Source organism: Cibotium barometz, chromosome 53 (genome assembly GCF_041138505.1).
Source record: "Cibotium barometz isolate CiBa-2024 chromosome 53, ASM4113850v1, whole genome shotgun sequence".
NCBI classification, from domain to species: domain Eukaryota; kingdom Viridiplantae; phylum Streptophyta; class Polypodiopsida; order Cyatheales; family Cibotiaceae; genus Cibotium; species Cibotium barometz.
This window is the reverse complement of record NC_141098.1, coordinates 6,816,605-6,840,153: the sequence shown is the minus strand read 5'-3', so window position 1 is coordinate 6,840,153 and position 23,549 is coordinate 6,816,605. Positions and strand designations below refer to the sequence as shown.

At 43.2% G+C, this 23,549-nt stretch overlaps 1 protein-coding gene across 3 annotated transcripts in view; it reads right to left on the bottom strand.

The window, feature by feature from the left end:
- LOC147608237 (cysteine--tRNA ligase, chloroplastic/mitochondrial-like) overlaps nucleotides 1-23,549 on the bottom strand; it is a 46,310-nt gene that overhangs the window by 15,305 nt on the left and 7,456 nt on the right. The gene's annotated exons all lie outside the window — the stretch shown is intronic.

Genomic DNA, 23,549 nt, shown 5'->3' with positions numbered 1-23,549 from the left:
TTTTGGTTGCCAAAAATGTATGGCTGTATGTGGATGGCACTGAGGAGCGTCCTCTTGCACCTGCTCTAGTGGAAGGTGAAGTGATTACCGCTCACCCTCATGCAGGTCCACCTCCTCGTCTTCCTCCTACTCAGCAACAGCGTACTTGGCATGCTAGGGATGCTCAGTCTCATACGTTGATTGCTCTCTCGTGCCGCAGGCATATCATTCCGCACATTCGTTCTTGCACCACTGCAAAGGGTGCTTGGGATACCTTGGCGGCGGCATATTCAGGTCGCAATGAGGCTCGTGTAGCTTACCTTCGGGGCAAGCTTGAGACTAACCGCATGCTTGAAGGTGACTCTATCGATCAGTACCTTACGCATGTAAAAGACCTATGAGAGCAGCTCATTAACATTGATGAGGTCTTGACAGATAGCTATCTTGTTCAAACAATTTTGCGTAACTTGCCTGACTCTTATCAGACATTTAGCACCACTTTGCGGTTGTTGGCTGGCAATGCACCTAATGCGGTCGCTTTTGACAACCTTGTGACTCTCTTGCTCAGTGAAGAGCAATCTCGTTCCAACAGGAACAACATGATGTCTGTTGAGTCAGCAATGGCTGCTCCCTTTCGTGGGAATAGATCTGGGCCTAAACCTAGCCCATCAAATCCTCCCAAGACACAGGACAAGCCTGAAAAAGAAAAAGCGTTGTAACTATTGCAAGAAAATAGGGCACACCATAGAGGAATGCAGGAAGCGTATTGAGAGTGAAAAAAAGAAGAAGCTGGCATCTTCTTCCACAGGTGCAGATCAGGCCAATTTGGCTACACATATGTCAGCCTTGACCCTTACATCTTCATTGCCTGCAGAGATGTCTTCTAATGCCGTTGCTTTTGATGACTATGCTCTATAGTCTGTACTCCATGGTATGCATTGTCTGGCAGATGCCTTTCGGGGGGGGGGGGGATTTTATTTGCCCACATGCAGTTGGTGATGCCTCATGGTCACTTATGCTTGTTGACCCTTATGCTGGTCTATGCTAGACGCTTTCTTTGATGTGATGTCTACTCGAGATGCCTTTTATGCTATTTTCCCTTGCATCGGGATTGTTTCTACAGTGTTGACATTGTCACTTTCTCACATGTGATGTTTACTGTCCTTTTACACACTTGGCCAGTGTTGGCTTGCTCTCATGGTTTTGACATGTCACATGTATATTATTCATTGTGGGATTATGCATCTTTACACTTGCCATACATGCCACTGATCATGGCATCGCTGAGAGTTTACCTATCCTCTCATATTGGCTGATGCCCGCCTCGAGCGCCCACTTTTTCTCCCCATTTTCAGCTTTTCCCATTGCTGAATTTTTACTTTTATCAGCCCTACCATTGCTGATTTTTCCTCATCGGATCCTCCATTGATGAGTTTCACTTTTGCAGCTTACATTGCATGTCTCGCAGGCATGACTTTTGGATCCTGTTGCCTTTACACATGCGTATATCTGCTACCTCTTCTTATGCTTATCACTGGTGCAGTTACAGAGCATTGATGTGGATTACATGCAATTCAGCTTGGCATTTGGTACTTGCCTTCAGGGGGGTATTATGCAATGCCTCTTGATTTGATGCAATTTCTGGTGATGCATTTATGTACTATTGTCCTCTAGCATTAGCACTATGACATTGGGGATTCTCCTTTTCCACGTCATATAGTGCTTGCTTTTTCCATTGGCACTGCAGTTCACTCTTACTGTGGAGAATAATGCAGGGCAGCATTCACAGCTTTATCACCCTGCTGCTACCCGTTCACACCATTCACTTGAGGGGGATTTGTTGGTCATGTCCACTCCCGGCTAGTCCAGGTGTGAACCGAGGTTACTCACGAGCACTATTTCCCTGTGACTGGACACAGGTTTTTTCCCCATGTGAACACACTTATGTGTGTTGGGCACTTTGCCCTAGGCCTTTTTAGTACTCACTTGTACTTTCATTTCATATCATTATTGAGTACATCTTTTCCAGCACTCACGTTTCTCTGTGCTTGAGGTTGTGTGTGTGTGTGTGCAGGCTAGCTTCCCTCCTACCCAACACATCTATAGCTGCTGCCGGCGCTCCTTCCCTGCCTGGCTGCGCCTACTAGCACCATCTGAAGCCCACAGCACCCTGTTGCTGACACCTATTCGCTGTGCACTGTTGCCAAGCACCGACACCCCATTGAACTACAGCCGCCACCTGCTGTTCTGGCCAGTGCCACCTGAGCTGTTGTGCTGTCCCACTTGAAGCGCCCTGTATCACTTACTGCCACGCTGCCTGGCTGTGCTACAGCTGAACCCATTGGTTTGATTTGCTGATGTGCGCTACTCACGCCACTGTGATCACCTGAGTAGAACCAGTGCCGCATGTGCATGCCTGGCTGCACTGCCGCCCATCAAGAACTCCCTACTCTCATGTGTACTCATTCCTGACCGTACACCCCTATGCATCCTTTTGAGGGCTGATTTTGGGTATCAACTCTACAGCTGGACAACATATACTTGTCATCTATGTATGAGCTTGCTGTTACTTGGATTCGAACTTGGACATGAAGCATAGACATGGAGAACTTGGACACAGAGCTTGGGCATGGAACTTGGACATGAACATGGAAGCTTGAACTTGAGCATAGACATGGATAGCTTGGACATGGAACTTGAACATGGAGTTTGGATATAGAGCTTGGACATGGAGCTTGAACATGGAGCTTGGGCTTGAAGCTTAGGTATGGAACTTGGATCTAGATATGGACTTAGATTTGGATATGAACTTGGATCTAGATATGGACTTAGATCTGGATATGGACTTGGATCTGGGCTTGGATTTAAACTTGGATATGTTTTTGGGCTTGGATTTGGATTCATTTGACTTGGATCTGGTATTAGCCCGGTGAGATACTTGTGGGTCATCCCCATGGTGTGAGTGGCATTAGAGATCTCGTGCCTAGACATTGACATTGACTTGGATATTGTACATCGACATATCTGTTTGTTTTGTATTCATTAATTGTATTGATCCTGGCCAGTGTGCCCATGGATTGTTCCTGAATAAATTCTTGAAAGGAGACGGGGCCTGTTCCCTGTTCAGTGTGGTGTACTGTGCAATATTCCCATTCCCTTTTCTCTCTCCCCTCTCTCTCTTTTTATATATTTATCTCTTGGACACATGGTTAAGTTTGTCACTACACGCCCTATTGGGCTTATAGTGGTATCAGAGCAGGATTTCTCTTGAAGAAACTTTCGTGGGGTGACTGAGCCATGTCGAGAGAAGAGGGAGACCAAGGGCCTCATGAAGGGAATAACTAAGAGGCCGATCCAGGACTTCGGGATGGGAACCATGGTGATCAGAAGAGTATCATGACTGTCAGCAATTCAGGCGATTCTTATTGGTTCATAAAAAGGATGGTTCTTGGCGTATGTGTATTGATTACAGGGCTCTTAACAAGATCACTGTAAAGAACAGGTTTCCTATATCCTAGATAGATTAGATGGAGCCACTATTTTTACCAGGATCGACTCGAAGAGTGGATACCATCAAGCCAGGATTATTCCAGAGGACATTCACAAGACTGCATTCAGGACTACCTTTGGTCTCTGAGTATTTGGTGATGGAAAGAATATTCCGACCACATAGAAAGTTTGCAGCTACTTTCTTTGATGACATTATTGTGCATTCAAAGAACGAAGAAGAGCATCGAAAGCACTTGGATATGGTATTTCAAGAATTGCAGAAGCACAAGTTGTATGTGAATGGCAAGAAGAGTGAATTCTTTTTGTTAGAGATTCACTACTTGGGCCATATAGTGTCCAAAGAAGGGGTCAGGATGGACCCAGAAAAGGTCAAGACTATTGTGGAATGGCAAGAGTTGACTAGTGTGCATGCAGTTTGAAGTCTCCTTGGCTTATGCTCTTATTACAAGAAGTTCATCAAGTGGTTTACTGTGGTAGCAAGTCCACTACATGATTTGACAAAGAAAGCCGTGGGATTTCGGTGGGCCAAAGTTGAAAAAGAATCCTTTGAAGCACTAAAGTTTTATGCTAGCAAAGAACCAATATTGATTATTCCAGATTTATCAAAACAATTTATGGTAGAGTGTGATGCCTAACGAGATTGCATTGGAGCAGTCTTGACCCAAGAAGGCCATGCCATGGCCTATGAGAGTCGAAGACTTGAAGGAGCTGAAAAGACCGCACCCACTTACGAGAAAGAATTGATGGCTATCATTCATGCTTTAAAGATTTGGAAGCACTATCTTATGGGTGTTGAGTTTGTTATCAAGACGGATCATCAAATTCTTAGATATTTTATGTCTCAACCTAAGATATCAGAAAAGCATATAAGATGGGCTAGTTATTTGGCCCAATTTCATTTTCAGATGCTCTATCACAAAGACCCTTGAGCCATGAGGTTTCTATGGGTCACCATATGGATTTCACTTTGATGAAGGATCCTTATGCTACCAAAGAGGATTTCAAAGATATTTTGGAACAGATTGCAGAATCAAGATTTGGTGACTTTTTATGTCATCAAGTAGGGTTTTCTTATGATGCAAACCCAGCTTATGTGTGACACAAGGAATTGAGTGCCATGCTCCTCCCTACATGGGGCGTAGAGACACCTTGACTATACTTCAAGCTTTGGAGAGCTATTTCTATTGGCCTCCAATGAGAAAGGACATTGAACTTTATGATTCGAGAATGTTTGTTTTGTCAAAAGGTCAAGTTTGATCAACAAACACCAGCAGGATTATTGCACCCATTGAATGATCTATGGGAGAATATTGCTATGGATTTTATCTTTGGATTGCCAAAATCAGGGAATGATGGTATATGGACCTTTCAGGATACCAAGAAGATCAACCATGTATGTCATCGGTTGGACCTTTTAGATCATTGGAAGATATATAATGTTTTCCATGACAGTTTATTGAAACCATGTACAAGTTATCCCCAAGGAACTTGTTTTGAAGGATCCACCAAGGGTGGAAGAGCCAGAATAGATTGTGTTTCATTCTGTGAGAAAAAGAGGAAAGACAGTGGATAGAAAGTTTCTCTTGGAATTCAAGAATTATTCGCTATTGAATGCGAAATGGATGCCATATAAGTACTTCTAGGACTATCCAAATATACTTCGAGCTTATGAGGAAGTGGTTGGTCCAGATGTATTTAAAGTATAGATATGGATGCCTTGCAATCAAGACAGATTCAAGAGAGAGGGATTGTGCCTCTAGCTCTCTTCATTATATATATATATATATATTGGACTCGAACTAACCATTATTCTGCTTATATAATGGTTACTTGGACATGCTCTAGTTTGGGTGGCAAAGATGCCCGATAGCCCAAGGAGCAAGATTTGTATATGGGAGGCAACAATGCCAAATGACGCCAGAATGAGATTTGTATATGGGGGACAACGATGCTAGATGACCCGTTAGATGGCAACGATGCCAGATATCTTGGACTTTGTAGTCGAGCGGTCATTGCAACCAAATGGCCCAGATGACTGTATTGGACTTCGCAGTCGAGCGGTCATTGCGACTTGCTGGCCCAGGTGACTGTATTGGATTTCGCAGTCGGGCGGTCATTGCGACCAGATGGCCCAGGTGACTGTATTGGATTTCGCAGTCGGGCAGTCATTGCGACCAGATGGCCCAGATGACTGTATTGGATTTCACAGTCGGGCAGTCAATGTGACCAGATGGCCCAGGTGACTGTATTGGATTTCGCAGTCGGGCGGTCATTGCGACCAGATGGCCCAGATGACTATATTGGATTTCATAGTCGGGCAGTCAATGTGACCAGATGGCCCAGATGACTATTGATGAACTCTCGGGTGGTCCTAGTGACTAGATGGCCTTGAGGATAGTCTGAGCGGTCCTAGTGGCCAGATGGCTCAGCACGATTTCGATGAAACCAGACAGGACAATCCATGAACAAGAGGATCATTACTTGTGCATTGCATACTGATGTATGTTTGAATTTCTTTGACTTTGTCTGTTGTTTTTGATGTATGGACAATGCTTGGATTTATGGCATGTGATAGTCCACTAGCGAGTACCTGGAATACCCAGTAGAGATGCAAATGATGCATACTTATTTGATGACTAGCTTGTGTCTAGTTTTTGAAGGAGGTAAGTATGCATTTATTTTATCTAAAACATGTGACAGGCCATGAAGATGTAACATCAAGAACAAGGACATCGGTCAAAGAAAAGACATTGAGATGTTGCCAGATGAGCAGATGACACCACAGATATGGGGAAAGACCACATGCACAAGCTCACCAGATGGGGCTAGTACCTTGAAACATATGGATGTACTTGATGTACCTTGAAACATATGGATATACCAAGGACATATGGATGTACTTGGAAAATATGGACACGCTTCTAACACTTGTGGTCCGCAGTTGAGGACAACAGCGATTTAAGAGAAAGGGAATGTAGCTCTTTGCGCCTCCTAGCTCTATTTCACATGATGAAACTCATGCCCGGACACCTAACAGGTGGAAGAAGACATGGGGACAGGATCCATGAGGTTTGACTAAGAAAAAGCACCATTATGGCTCCAGATCCAAGTGAAAAAACACAACGCCGAGTATCTGGATCTCCATCCCAATATGAATCAAACCATCCAGGAAGAGTGCATCCTTGGCCATAGAAGATGCCAAAGTCCAGAGTACCACACAAGTACCGAAGAACTCTGAGAGCACACCACCAATGCTGTTGACGGGGTTTGGATGAGAAAGAACTCAATAAGCTAACTGTGAAACAAACGTCCAATCGGGAGTAGGTCAACCAAACCAAACAATCGAGGAGAACCCGATACTGTCCTTGATCAATCCTTGGAGAAGCATCAAGAAGAGAAAGCTTCTAACTAGTATCCATAGGAGAAGATACTGATCTGCATCCAGTCATCTGAAATCTATCAAGCATCTCCCAAGAGTACTTTTGTTGAGAGAAGAAAATGCCCTTAGGGGTCTGCCGAATCTCAAAGCCAAGAAAACAATGCAAAAGGCCAAGATCCGCCATCTCAAACTCTGTCTCCAAAGCATCCATGACTAAACAACTCACAGAATAAGAACCTATAAAGATGAGCTCATCAACATAGACCACAATGATAACAATCAACCCCCTCTCAAAGAGGATATAAAGGTTCGAATCTGCATGAGAATGACGCAGGCCAAGCTTCTGAAAGAACTCATCAATCCGCTCGTACCAAGCTCGTGGAGCCTGCTTCAAACCATATAAAGCTTTCTTCAGCCGGTACACCTGATCCTGTTTGCCTGGAACAACAAATCCCGACGACTGATCAACATAAACCTCGTAAGTAAGCTCGCCATTAAGGAAAAGCCAACTCGACGTCCATTTGGAATACGGGCCATCTATGATGTCCTGCAAGAGCAAGAACGGTGCAAATGGTAGTCATCCGGGCCATTAGAGCAACGGTCTCATCGAAGTCAACTCCAAGGCACTGAGCATAACCCTTGGCAACCAACCTTGCCTTGTGTTTGTCCATAGTTGTCAAGTACAATACTCTACGGTTCGTACGATACGATACCATACGAGAAAATACGGTACAAAATAAATTTTTTTCTTATCGTACGATAAAATACGGTGTTTTAAAAAAATACTTATAAACTTAGGTGTTTCCAATTCCAGATATGGAGTATTTTAAAAAGCAGGGAAGCATCATAGTACAAAGGAAGCTCAAACAGCCATAGATAAGCAAAAAAAAAAAAGGACCATTATCTCCCAAAAAAAAATGGGATTTAATTAGGATTTTTTTTAAAAGAAAAATCGAAAAAAAAATTCAAAAATAAATCCGTACAAGTCCGTACCGTGCAATATTCTATACGATAAGCCGTCGTACGACGTACGAAAACAACCCTGTGCTTGTCCAAGCTGCCATCAGCTCGGAACTTCAATTTGAAGATCCAGCGCACACCAATCACCTTACGCTGTAGTGGCCTAGGCACCAAAGTCCAAGTGCCATTTCGTTCAATAGCATCCAGCCCTGCCTGCATAGCACAGCGCCAAGGCTCACGTGAAAGAGCCTCGTCCACAAAAGTGGGATCAGAAGGACCATGAATAATAGAGGACATAAGAGCATAGTTAACAAACATGTTGCCCTCATGAATTTGCTTCCCTGAAACTCTGGAAGATCGCCTGAGAGAACCAACAGGAGGAGCACAAGGAAGCTCACGTAACCCAGAATCACGAACTGTCTGAAAATAGCATCCAGGCACAGATCTACTCGAACTCGCTGGTGGGGGAGCAGAGTCATCATCATCTGACTGAGAATCCATAGCTGGAGGAGTAGCGGAAGCAAAGGGAGGAGAAGGAGGAGGCGGAGGAAGAAGAAGCTCACCACCCCTCCTGAAGATGTAGGAGTCTCGTCGAACACCACATCACGGCTCACAACAACTTTGCCGGCCTGCTGATCATATAGACGATATGCCTCGGACACAGTGCTGTATACGAGAAAAGTCATGCGTTGAGACTTCGAGTCCAACTTGGAGCGATGATCCTTAGGCACATCTACATACGCCGAACAACCAAATACCCGGAAATGAACAACAAAGGGCTTCTCACCATGGAAAGCCTCATATGGAGTTTTATCTAGAAGAGAAGTAGTAGGAGACCTGTTCTGAATGTAGATAGCAATAGAAGCGGCCTCAGCCCAGAAACGTCGAGGTAACGAAGAATGCTCAAGCATAGCACGGGCCATCTCCATAATGATCCTATTCTTCCTCTCTGCAACACCATTATGTGATGGAGTATATGCTGAAGTAAGCTATATCCGAATGCCATGAGCTTTGCAATAGTGTTGAAACTCCTAGGATGTAAACTCACCCCCTCTGTCGGTCTTGAGAGCCTTGACCGAAGAACCGGTCTCTTTTTCCACCTCAACCCTCCAATCACAAAAGTGTTGAAAAGCCTCATCCTTGGACTTCAGAAAGAAGACCCAAGTATATCTGGAGAATCATCCACCATCACAAGCATGTACAACACCTTACTCAAAGACGCGGTACTCATAGGACCACATAGACGGCTTGGTGTTGCTTCCCTTGTAAACAAGAGGAACAAACAGAAGACAGAGCCTTGATGGTCGGTAAACCCTCAACCAACCCATCCTTCGAAGCTCGCTGTAGAACTTGATAGCTCAAATGGCGAAACCGAGCATGCCAAAGAGCTGAAGAAGAACCAAAAGAAAGCAAAGCGGTCAACTTGTACAAACCACTGTCTTGGACTCTCTGAGAGCCAAGATGCTACCAGTCTCCTTATCATGAATAGTAATCTCATAACGAGAGAAGATCACCTCCACACACTGAGCTGTAAGAGTACTCACTGACAAAAGGTTAAATGCCAAATCTGGGATGTACAGAACGTCAGAGAAGTACCTCTTGTCCTCGGAGGAGCGGAAGATGGGGATGGTGCCATGTCCATGCACTGGCACGGAAGAAGAATCACCCAAAGTGATCTCGTCTGTCCTAGCAATGAAGTCCTCGAACCAATCTCGATGGAGTGTCATGTGAGCAGTAGCACCGCTATCGACAATCCACGACCACGACTCAGAAGTCACAAGAGCAAGTACACGACGACGAGTACCTGCTAATAGAAGAACACCATCATCCTTCTTGGTCTAAGAGACCGTTGTAGAGAAAGAGTTCTTTGCTTCTTCATCCCGTTTCTTCTTGTGACATTGGGGCAATTTATGACCCTTCTTGCCACAATAATGACACTCAATGTCCTTGTTTTTAGAAGATCTGTTTGTCTTTGTCTTTATCCTTGTCATTATCCTTGGAGTTCTTGTCAAAAACCCCTTTCCCTTTCTTTTGTTGATTCTTTCCTTTATCTCGTGCAGCCAAAGCTCCATCAGAACCACCAGAGGTGCCAGTCCGCTCCTCAAAGCGAAGACTCAATCTGCATAATGGAGGGGAGAACTTCCTCCCAAGTAACTAGAACAGGACGAGGAAAAGAAACAAGAGACTGAAAATAAGCATCAAACCTCTCTGGAAGCTTGGAGAGAAGCCGAATAGCCATATCCTCTGTAAGATTCCTTGCCACAAACAGCAAGCTCGTCCCAGAGATCTTTCATCTTCGAGATGAAAGCAGATAAAGACGGAAAGGTAGAAACTGACAAGTTCATAAGCTACTTTTCCAAAGCTAAAATCCGTCCCGAAGACTTAATCTCATAAAGATATGCAAATGCCTTCCAAACTTCATGTGCAGCGTCTGCTGTACGCACACGAGAGAGAACAGAATCTTGTCAATTCAACATCAGAAAAGAGAAAACACGACGATCATTTGCCTGTCAAATATCAATCTATGCCCGAGTCACACCAACGGAAGCAAGGGTGGCACGGGTGGCATTGGCAGGTGTAACAAGCCAATCCCAAAGATCCACGCCACGGAAGGCTGATTTCACCTTCACCTTCCACAAAGTGTAGTTGGAACCATCCAACTTTGCAGACTTAGAGAACATATGAAGTGTAGTCAAGGCAGCCATCACAAGAGCTTGGGCTTAATCTCAGAAGGAAAAAATGCACAATCTTGGAAGGAGTGTCCACCACAAATACCAGAAGCCACCAATCCTCAACTCAGAACACCAACAACTGCAAGAACCACCTATAGGGAAGAAAATGCAGCAAAACAGATGCGATGCTGTAGCCTTGAAAAGGAGCAACCGACAAGTGAAAAAGGGGGATCTCAGAGATCAAACCGGTGAAGGAAGACCTGAATCTGCAGTGGAGAGGCACCGGAAGAAGCCGCCGACCAGCAGCAGATCTGAGAAGAAAACGCAGATGTGAAGGTGCTGAAAGCTGAGGCAGATCTGGGGCAGAAAAGTTAACGCTGAATGGGGCAACAGATTAATGCTGAACCGGGAGCAATGATACCATGAATGAGTGCACAAAGCGGAAGCAAACAAGCACTAGAGTTTGCTGAGAGAGAGTGCAAGAGAGAGAGAGATATGAAGCAACTATGCTGAATATACTGAAGTGATACAGTCCCAAGCAAGAGACATGAACAGCCTCATAAGTGAGGGAGGCAAAAGGAAGACTAGACTATGGGAAAAGAGGGAGGCAAGCCCACCTATTTATAGGTAAGAAGGGCTGGCCGATTGGACACCTGAAACTGGCCGACTGGACATGGGGCAGCTGGCCGACTGGGCATGAGGTACCCGACTAGGCAAAAATGCCAGAAATATACAAAAATAGGGTGGCCAGCCCACAACCAAGGGACCAAAAAGGGGACTCCAATGATGAGCAGAATCTGGGGATGAATGTGCTAACACATTCTTGGCTACACTGCCGCCCGTCAAGAACTCCCTACTCTCATGTGTACTCATTCCTGACTATACACCCCTGTGCAACCTTTTGAGGGCTGATTTTGGGTATCAACTCTACAGCTGGACAACATATATTCTATGTATGAGCTTGGTGTTACTTGGATTTGAACTTGGACATGAAGCATAGACATGGAGAACTTGGACATGGAACTTGGATATGAACATGGAAGCTTGAACTTGAGCATAGACATGGATAGCTTGGACATGAAACTTGAACATGGAGTTTGGACATGGAGCTTGGACTTGGCATGGAGCTTGGATCTAGATATGGACTTAGATCTGGATATGAACTTGGATCTAGATATGGACGTAGATCTGGATATGAACTTGAATCTAGATATGGACTTAGATATGGATATAGACTTGGATTTGTTTCTTGCCTTGGATCTGGATTCATTGGACTTGGATCTGGTACTAGCCCGGTGAGAGATACTTGTGGGTCATCCCCGTGGTGTGCTCGGCATCAGAGATCTTGTGCCTAGAAATCGACATCGACTTGGATATCCAATTGTTCTTGAATAAATTCCTGAAAGGGTATCACGGGAGTGAGATTTTTCGGAATATTTTATTATGGGAGTGAATCCAATTAATTATGTGTGATGCATGGTTTATGTGTGAAGCATGGTAGTAAATGATTTCCATTTGTTAGAATTATTTTTGTGAGTGAACTTAAATCTAGATATGGACTTGGATTTAGACTTGGGTTTGTTTCTTGCCTTGGATCGGGATTCATTGGACTTGGATCTGGTACTAGCCCGGTGCGAGATACTTGTGGGTCATCCCCATGGTGCGCTTGGCATCAGAGATCCCGTGCCTAGAAATCGACATCGACTTGGATATTTGATTGTTCTTGAATAAATTCCAAAAAGGATATCACGGGAGTGAGATTTTTCGGAATATTTTATCATGGGAGTGAATCCAATTAATTATGTGTGATGCGTGGTTTATGTGTAAATGATTTCCATTTGTTAGAATTATTTTTGTGAGTGATACCAAAGTAATTGTAATCTAACATTGTGGACTATGTTGAGTATAGATCATGAGTTCGCATATGTTGGACAAGGTTTATTTTTTATGTGATACTTTAAAAGCATTGGACTATGGTTCAATTTTGTAAAAGCCCAATCTTAGAAAAGCTATGCTATTTATGGCTCCAAGGGCTAAATTTATGATAATGTGATTTAAATACTGTGTGTGGGAGTGGAGCCACACATGTCAGGGGAGAGATTGCATCCAATCTTGTGTTCTTTGATTTTTATGCTCTTGATTTATGCTATGGTGTTTGTGGTTTATTTTTTCTATTATTCAATTTGTGGAATATTTTAATCTCCATGTACCATGGTCCTATAACAGTGGTATCAGAGCACGGCAAATTCAAGTATTGAATTTGGGTCATGGAGACTTGAAGAAAAATCAAGAAATTGATTTTTTATTCAAAGGTTATTGGCTTGGAGCAAATTTGAAGGCTTTTCAACAAATTCAAAATACTTGCACACGAAGAGGAGAATCTGCAGCAAGGATACAAAGACTTTGAACAAAGACAGAGTTCATTCAAAAATCCAAGAGATAAAGAAGAGAAGGTGTGGAAGACCTTTGGGCAAAGAAAAGAAGGTTAATGTGAATTTTGAGAGCCCTTGGATGTGATTAAATATCAAGGGCTAGGAAGAAAGCCACCTTTTGAAAAAAAACCATCTATGGATTTTCAAAACCACCCTTCTCCCAAAACCACCTTTCTCAATTTTAATCCTCTCCATAATCCATCCCTTTGGATTAAATCAACTCATTGAGGAGATCAAGAACTCATTCTCAGAATTGCTAAGCTTACACTCAGTTCAATTTGTATAAAGGAGGGCTCATATTAATCCTACAAATCAAAGATATTCCAATTATCCTCAAAGCGCTCTGCACCGGTTTCAAGAGAGGGAGAGTAAGATTTAAAAAATAAATAAATTAGATTCTTCTTTTCAAAGCTTTTATATATATATATATATATTTCTCTCCATCCCCTTGGGCGACGTCAACGGCTACAGGTTGCTCTTTATTTTCTCTCTCTAAATATCGCGCTGCGCGCAGGGGCGAAATTCTTTTTTTTTTTGTTTTCTGTTGTGCATTGTGCGCCGTCCAGGCCGTAGGGGGGTAGCTATTCGTTGGAGAAGCTTTTTATAAAGCTTTCATAAGCTTACTTCAAAGCTTACTAAAGCTTTAATTAAAAGCTTAGTTTTAAAGCTTTAAAAGTTAAAGCTTTTGCCTTTTTTTAAAGGCTTGAACTCAAAAGGCTTTTATATATTATCAAAGAGGAGTTACAACTATAGTTTGTGGGCAGCAAAATTTCAGCAATGACCAAAACTGGGGCATTATTTCCTAGCAAAATTTTTGAAAATTCTTCGTAGCGGTTTTGAACACGCTTCTTTCCGAATTGATGACATCAAGGCGTTATTGGATTATTATTCTTATTGTTCGTTGGACGCCATGGACTTCAAGTGCTTCATCAAGCCTTCTTTTGAAATACACGGGAGTCAGATAAGCTTCTTATTTTTCTATTTTATTTTTGCACTCCCATATTATTTTGCTTGTTTCTTCTACAATGGCAACCTATCGTCAACTGCCAACTATCCAAGATCAATTAAATGCGATTCAAGCTCAACTCAACACTGAGCGTAATCAAAGAGAAGATCTTGAGTGAAAATTTACTCGCAAGAAGCGAAGACGTGCATATTCCGAGTCTGATTCTTTGGATTCTGAAGAGGACCCTATCCAAAGGACTGTGCGAGCTACTCTCAAAGCTCAAGAATCTCGAAAGGGATACAAGATCAACAGAAAGGCTTTTACTTTTCAAGATCATGATAGCAAAAAGGATGCACACATCATACTTGCATGGTTAAGCGAGCTTGATGATTATTTTTCTGGAGAAATTTTCTGAGAAGGATAAGGTTAAATATGCTACTAATCATTTGGTTGGCAGTGCAGCTCTTTGGCGGAATGTTATTAGGCAAGGCAAACGCAAACCAAAGTCATGGAAAGAATTCCAAAAGCTAATCAAGAAAGATTTCTTATCTCTATCATATAAGAGTAAAGCCAGACAGCAATGGGATATTTTTAGACAGTTAGAAAAGGAGAACATGTCATCCTATATTGACAGATTTTGGCAAACTTTATTACAACTTCAACTATAGAGAAAGTGCGTGAAAAAGAGCAAAGGAGAAAGTTTATAGCCGGATCGAAGCCAGTTATTAGAGCAGAAGTGAACATGTTTCATCCTCGTTCTCTTAGCAATGCTATCTCTCTAGCAACAAACTGCGAGAAGAAAAATGGATTTCCGAGGGACACTACAAAAACAAATTCTCATATTCCTCAATTTTCTCGATCTAAACATTTGGAGAAGTTTCAGCATAAAGATAAAGTAGAGAAGGACAATGGTCTACAAGTGAATGGGAAGAAAACTGAAACTACAAAGAAGACCAACAATGGAGATCGAAAACCTCGTGTGATTACATGCTACATGTGTGACAAAGAGGGACATTATGCATATGAGTGCCCAGAAAAGAGAAAGAATGGAGTTGCGGTCGTAAACATGATTGAAGACGAAGACAACGGCGACCGACCTAAACAAGAGGGTACTCCCAATCATGATTTCTACCACTAGAGAGGTAAGCCTAAAACTCATACTTATGTATTGTTCAATTTTAAAAAAGAAACTATAGTTAAAATTCAAATATATTAGTTAAGATAGTTCAATGATTGATATGCACTTTCTACCCACGGAAGAAAATACATATTAGACCATTCACTACTAGGACTTGAGTGAACTAACAAAGATGCACATATTTTTCGATTGATCACCGAAGAATATATATAACTTATTGTTATTTCACATTCAACCTCTAAACTTTAACACCTCATTTAAAACACTTTCTTCAAATTATTCTCTTTTGTATTTCAAATAAGGTTAACAAGGTGTTTGTGAAAGATACTCGTGTTGGTGTCTGTGAAAGATACTTGTGTTGGTGTCTATGAGAGATACTCGTATTGGTATATGTGAAGGATACTCTTTTGATGTCCATGACGGATAATCTCGTTACCAGTCATCTCCTCTCTATACAGTACAGTAGTGTGCTGGCCGACTGTTTTCTGTTCTGGCCGACTGATTTATGTCCTGGCCGACTAGATTATACAAGCCGGCTTGCTGTTTCTAGTAGTCGTGGACATGCATTGCACTGTCAGCTGCTTTTAGACTGGCCGACCAGCACTGAGGAGTGATATAAATATCACCCTTGGCCCCCCACACCTTTCGTACTAGATCTTGTATATAGCAGAGTTTATACAGCGTCTTTCCTTCTTTCTTCTGCGTTTGCTTTTCTACACTCAGTTTTGCATTTAGATTCAGGCTGGTGGTTCTCTCCTGCATGTGCAACGTAGAGTCCTGTTGCATGTGTTCTCAGTTTTCTGTCTCATATCTGCTGCGTATTCCCACATGGTATCAGATCCCCAGGTGGCTTGAAGTTTGGAGATTGGAGAGCTTGCAGGATTGTTGATTTCTTGAAGACCTTGGAGAGCTTGCGGGAGATTTGAAGAGCTTGCGGGACTGCTGGTTTTTGGTACTGATTGGAGATCTATTGGGCTGTTCGAGACTAGATCGGGTAGAAGGCGGCCATCACCGTCGGACAGCCACCTTGCATATTACTTGCAACCTCTTCTTCATTTTTTTTCCCACCCACCCTCCCTTCACAAGACCAAAGTAACCCCCCCGAGATGGCTGACTTGCTTGAGATGGCTGAGAAGCACGTGAAGATCCCTACTCTCCCCATGTTCCCGGTGGATCGATAGTTGGACGGGACCAAATATGGCATTTGGAAGGTTATGATGGAGTCTGCATTGGAGTCTTATGACTTGCTGATTTCATTATTGTTGGTGTTCCATGGCCAGAGTTGGAGCACGGGGACCTTTAACCCTCTACTCGGAAAGAACAGGAGGCTCAGGCACAGTTGTGGGATCGTGTCAATGCCCATGTGCGTTCTTTCATCTTCCTTAATTGCACACCACAGGTGATTAATCATATCAAACATATGACGCTGGCCAGAGGGATTTGGCAGCATTTGGCTTCTTTGTATAACAGGGTATCACCCATGAAGCAGATCTCCTTGGAAATGTAGATGCGGGTCATGGATCCTGCAAAGTCTTCGACAATGCGGGAGCACATCAACAAGTTGCAAGCTCTTCAGTAGGAGGTTCTTCAAGCTAAGAAAGAGATATCTTTAGAGGACATGACCATCACTTTGATGTCTCATCTGACCTCTGGGTACTCAGCTTTCTACTCCTCTTTGATCACCAGTGGCAGGCTCAGCACCATCACATGCGAGGAGCCTGTGCCTATGGTCTTGGACCAAGAAGAGCGTTTTACGAACCCTCCACACGGCGGAGGTTCTAAGGCCTTGACTAGCCAGCAGTCGCAAGGCCGCAGTAAGGGCAAAGGGAAGTCTTCACAGGAGAAGTCTTCCGAGCAGGAGACCCACTTGGATCGTGACGCCTTGAAGGCAAAGAGGACTTGTAACAATTGTAGCGAGAAAGGCCACTATTGGAGGAAATGTCCTAAGCGGAGCACCGAGAAGGGTGCAGATTCCTCAACAGTAACCATGAAGACTCCAACTTTTGTGCACTTGGAGATTATGGACACTGGCGTTTCATCTTCTTCAAGCAGGGAGGTGGTTGGACTCACCGCTAGGGACACTTGGGACTGGATTCTCGACAGTGGTGCTTCCAGGCACATGACTCGTTCCTGAGAGTTATTACAGGATCTTTGAAGGCACGCAGGTCACATCTTGATTGCTGACGAGTCCACTATCCCTATTCACAGTGAGGGCAAGTTACAGATCGTTCCCGATAGCAGAGGGAGGAAGCATTCCTCCCAGGTTCTTTTTGTCCCATCCCTTGGTTTTCATCTATTGTTAGTACATGAGGTTTGCAAGACTGGTGTACGGGTAGAGTTTGATGAGCATTTTTATGCTCTCGGTGGGACAAAGCGACAGGCCAGGTTGTATAGGAAGACGGAGTGGAGAATGGTATCTACAAACTCTCAGCACTCTCTCTTACAGATTCTCAGTTAGGTGATGTGTGGCAGTTTCGTCATGACCACTTGAATCTGGATACACTGCAGCAAGCTTTCTTTGACCAGATGGTGGATGGCTTACCAAATGTTGGCAGCAATAGGCAGGGACATTCTAGTTCTTGCGTTTGTTAGTCAGAGGAGCCTTTACAGGTGAACTATGCTCTAATGTCTCGTATCATTCAGGACAAAGAGCCTCTTGCTTTCTGTCTCATATCCGCTGCGTATTCCAACAAATCTAAGTGATATTTATCTGTGACGGATAACTTATCACAATCTAGTGTTGAGAAGGATTCTATCTGTGATGGATATTATATCCTGACTCTCTTCAATTGCTAATTAAATATGCAATACGGTAATTAATTTATTATTGGATGACCCAATAAGTGAAAAGAATATCTTAGGTAACCCAAGTGGGATTAAAGAATTATTTGGTTGTGAGTGAATCCAATCAACTGTGAGACGTGTGACGCATGTAAGAAATGTGTGAGCTTGATTGTGAGTGACTCCGATCAACTCTTTTGAATTAATTCTTGATGAGGGTGACCCTAGTTGGTTGTGAGTGAATCCAACCACAGCTGTGACATGTATGAAACGTGTGGTGTACTCTATGAACAAAATATTTTATCATGGGAGTGAATCCAATTAATTGTACGTAATGCATGGTTAATGTGTGAAGCATGGTAATAAATGACTTCCATTTGTTAGAATTATTTTTGTAAGTGATTCCAAAGTAATTGTGATCTAACATTGTGGACTATGTTGAGTATAGATCATGAGTTCGGAACAACCAAGGTGAACATTGGACGAGATTATCTAGCCAAGCACATGTGTGCTAAATATTTGATTTTGTATGGTTTGGCCCATTGTACATACGTTGGGCAAGGTTTATTTTTTATGAGATACTTTAAAAGCATTGGACTATGGTTGAATTTTGTAAAAGCCCAATTTTGAAAAAGCTATGCTATTTATGGCTCCAAGGACTAAATTTATGATAATATGATTTAAATACCGCGTGTGGGAGTGGAGCCACACGTGTCGGGAGGGAGATTGCACCCAATCTTTTGTTCTTTGATTTTTATGCTCTTGATTTATTCTATGGTGTTTGTGGTTTATTTCTTCTATTATTTAATTTGTGAAATATTCTAATCTCCATGTACCATGGTCCTGTAACAAAGGGGACGGGGCATGTTCCCCAGTCAATGTGGTGTACTGTGCAAGATCCCCATTCCCTTCTCTCTCTTCCCTCTCTCTTTTTATATCTTTATCTCTTGGACACATGGTTGAGTCTCTCACTGCACGCTCCGCTCGGCTTACAGGAGCTCCGCTCGGCTTACAGGGATAATCTCATTAATGTTCAGCAATTGTTCCTGCAAATCTTTTGAGGTGATATGACATAGAGTCACCCTCATCCATAGAAAGAGCACCCGATTGCCTCTTCAAGTAAGCAACCCTTGCCTCGTTGCATACCTGGTACATTGCTTCTAGAGTGTCTCGTGCAAGCTTTGTTGTCTTGCAAGAGTGAATGTGCAGAATGATAGACCTTTTGACAAAAAAGGCTATCAAAGACATGGCATGTGCATCCCTCGAATCCCATCCTTTCTGCTCTTGTGCAGGAGCAAGATGTTCTACCTTAGCTCCTAGGCTCTTTGAGCAACTCCCCTCTGAGTTGTTGCTAGGCTGAAAGATAGGTGGGCATGTGTCATCACCACGCACAATGCCCCAAAGCCCTTTGTCTCTACAAGCAAATTCCAAATCATGAAACTCCACAAGGAGTAGTTTGATCCATCAAATTTATTCTCCTGGGTTAACACACCAAATACATCTGTCGCATTTTGAGCCATGAGGTCACATTCCACACTTTAATACCTGCAGGCAAATCAAAAAGCACGTTATGTGCACTGCCAGGCAACCCAATGTTCCTGTGCAAACTTTTTGCCTGCAAAAATGCCAACCTCAAGCCTTGTTGTAGATTCTCTGTAGTGTCAAAAACACTCAATGTGTGTACATCTGTTTTGCTCTCTGCTCTATAACCTTGATACATGCTCCAAACAAAAAAGGTCCAAATTTGGCATACAATTTTGGCTTCAATTTGTGCTGAATTATATGAATTTTCGAAAAGCCCCAAATGTATACAGTGTTGACTCAATTTGTACTCAATTGAATGGATTTCAGAAAAGCCCCAAAATTTGTCACTCTGTACCAGGACTTGCAAGCTCAAAGCGTCGTGAAATGACAAGATTCAGAAGTGCAGACCTGCAGTACCTCCCCATCGTCGCCTCTGCTGTACCTACGCGTCACCATCATCGCCTTGAGTTCCTAGCCAGCCAGCATACCATCGCTAGGCCGTTGCTCCCTATCAACAGATCCAGTCCTGCAGGTGCACAGAGTTCCGTTCGTAGCAGCATTTCGGGGGCAGGTCTAGACAGCCCCAGCAGCTCCCTCCAGAGAGAGACCAGCCCTCATACCAAATGTTGGACAGCCACAGCGAGAGAGAGAGAGAGAGTGTTAGGGTTGCAGCTCACAACCAAAACAAAGATGGAGATAGACAGAGTACACAATAGTGACAATCAGCGGAGGTGATGGGGTCAACCATCCACGTATATCCATCCGTCATAATAATATGAAAGTACAAAGCAATAGATAGAGTGTCCTTTCACACTAGATATCCAAGGGGAAAAAGTGCCCTTGGTTAGGTCCTGTTCACATGTAGCACCACCATAAGTGTGCATTTGCCTTCACCAACTAGTGCCAACCGGACCATATCCAGTTGTGTCCACACAAGTCCCTCCACTAGCCTACTCCACATGCCCAAGCTTTGCCAATGTATACAGAACCTCCACCCCTAGTCAAGCAATCACGCAGACATCAGACTCTCTCCAGAATGTCTCCCAAAGGAGCTCACAACATGGAAATGCCTAACACACATCCAAGCACACCAAATCCAACAAAGGGTATCGTCAAAGTTTTTAGCATTGCTGTAGATATATGCATTAATGCTACAGATGCATGACAAAAAGTTACTGGACTGAAACTGGCTGCTTAGGAATGCTTCTTTTGACCCACAACTTGCCTCTGCTTCTCGTAGGACTGGCACTTGCAGATACTGGCATATGGATGATCTTGTATGTTTCCTTAACTTCCTATTTATAGGTTTCAGATGGCTGGTCCTCTCACTTTTCAAACCCAAAAATATTATCATAAATATCATTAGTTGTATTTATATTGTGCCCAAATGATGCCTCTATGTATTAGACTCTCAAATCTGCCACATTATAATCCAAACGTGCCCCTAAATCTTCCCTTGAGTCAGCTGATCATGTCCACGTGCCACTCATATGGATGATGCATGTGACATCCTCTCCTGCTTAACTTGGAGCACAAGGGAACATGATTCTTCTTTGCTCCACTTCCACCTGCAGCAAACTCATCATTGTAACCTAGACATGCGGCTCTAGCCTCCAAAGACCTAATTGACAAACCGGAGGAAACAACTCCCTCCCTGCGGTCAACATGTAGCACTGCTACACCTCTTCTAGCTCTTCTTTCGATGGTGTCTCCACTGCAACTCCTAGCATGAAACTCATTGTTGGACTCACCTCATCCTCCACCATTGAAGTAAACTCAGAAAATGAACTATTGGTATTGGATGACTCTGGACCAAGGTCACCACGAAACGTTTTGCTGCTGAAACGAAACATTGCTGAAACGATTTATTTTGGAATGAAACGTTTCAAACGCTGGCACGCGGACAATGAAACGATAGACCGGAACGATTATATACATAAAATCTTAAGGATGGGGGTCCAAATCTAAAATTTCACATTTGGATCTTAGGAAAAGTGCAAATTTTCCCTCCAATTTAGGGGCCTAAATGTGAGATTTCAGATTTGGGCTTTCAACTGGAGAGGGAAAGTGCAATTTTCCCCTCCAATTTGGAGGCCCTAATATGAAGTTTCAAATTTGGACCAGCCAAAATGTGAAATTTCAGATTTGGACCTTCAATTGGAGAGCGAAAGTGCAATTTCTCCCTCCAATTTGGGGACCCAAAATCTGAAATTTCAAATTTGGGCCTTCAAACTTATTTACAGATTTACTTTAATACTTACAATGGTCTTGCGGCCTCGTTGCATCTCACCTACAAAGTACCAACGCTCATAGCCGCAATGAGGAGCTACTTTCCAATCGGGATGCCTACTTGCCAAAGATGGTTCCGGTCCACGAGTAAAGAGAGTTCCAACAAGAGCTCATTCAATACAATGATCACAGAGGAGCCGCTTTCATGAACCCACTTTGCTCGAGTAGGGAGTCGATGGTCCGGCCCTTTTTTGGTGGGACTCATTTGGTTATCAAATGGCTCACGTACAAAAAGTGGCTTTGAGAGTCTTGTCATAGGTGACTATTGAATATTCAAGGCTTTTAAATTTAAAGTATATACTCTAGAGTAGTAACTAGTTCTACATTCTAACTCTCTTATTTTCTCATAGGATTGCTCTTCGGGGGCATGTGAGAGGAATTGGAGTTCCTACTCACTTATACACACAAAGATACGGGATCGTCTGAGCACCATGCAGTTAGAGCAGCTTGTATATTGCCGTGCTAACAAGCACATCATAATTATCAAGATGCATAACAAAAGACTTCTCTCCTTCCACCCTTTTCTCTCTCTCTCTCTCTCTCTCTCTCTCTCTCTCCTTTCACCCTTCTCTCTCTCTCTCTCATGCAACTTAAGCAAAAGTATATAAAATTAGCCAAGGTTAGAGTAGCTGAAAAGAGGGTAAGTGGGTAGTCTATCATGAAGGTAGTGCCCTCATTGATGACTTTCTACCCAAATAAAAATCCAAGCAAATACCAAAAAATAAGCTAATATAATTTTAACAAAGGTGATTGCTCTACAAAATCTGACATCTACACCTCTTGATTGACCTTGGCGTTCAGCACCCAAATTGTCCCATGCGTGTCGTTGGAGTCCCTATGACCTTGGTCTTACATGGACTCTCAAACACTCCCTCTTGCTGAGTTTCAACCACCATGGTGCCTTCCAACTTTGTTTGCATTAGTCAAGATTGCTTCTCAATGTTGGATCTCCCCCCTACACTACATGTTGGACTCAGCACATCATCCACGGACCACAACTCAGATAATGAACTCGGATGACTCTCGACTACTGACATCACCACCAACTGGTCCTCAGAGACTGGTTATAGTACAAGTGTTGGCTATCATCCTGCTTGAATCCTTGAGTCATGGAAATCATACCTTTGATTGTCTTCTCCCAAGTCTCTAACTCACACCAGGAGTAGGTCTTCAGCTTGTGACCATATTCCATGTCTCTCATGAAGAAATGCCTACTACCTAGACGTAGACTCTTACTACATGCAAAATAACGCATCCACTTCTTGAAATTCCCCCAACCAGGGTTGAGCACAATCTTGTCATACTTAAACTATTACTACCAATAAACAAGATGACATATGGCACAAATGAACACAACTCAAAGATGGTGACACCTTCATTGGGGCCAGAATGGGCAGACCCCCCCCCCCCCCAAAAAAAAAAAAGAAGAAGATATTAAGGATTTTTTCAAGTTACAAGCTTCACGGGCACCCTGTGCCGAATTTCCAATACAAGAATAGAAGGTAACATTCACTATGTTTGTGTCAATGTAGACTCCAACTCCACCTCCAAGGAGCATCCCTGCGTTCTCCATGCATCACGCCAAACGCATGCTACCCTCCACTTACCTCCAAGCAAAGCATGCAAGAGCTAGGACCGGGCAGTAGAAGACTGGACGTGTGCACACAGTTGGAAACGGAGAGTCCAGACAAGGGCGTCCTGTGACCTACAAAGAGCAACAAGGTTTCCAGCCCACAGATGAAGAAAGAAGCCTTCTTATAGGCCCATATAGCACAGGTCAGGGGCATGAAGGCTGGTCAGGCTTCTTCACAGCATGCTTTTTGGTTTTTAAACATTATTTTCATTTGTACTAAAGCTGACCATTAATGTTTTGCACACCCTATACCTGCTTGGCTTGTGAGCACCTTGCCCAAACACTTTCTGACCTGCCACTGCCCAA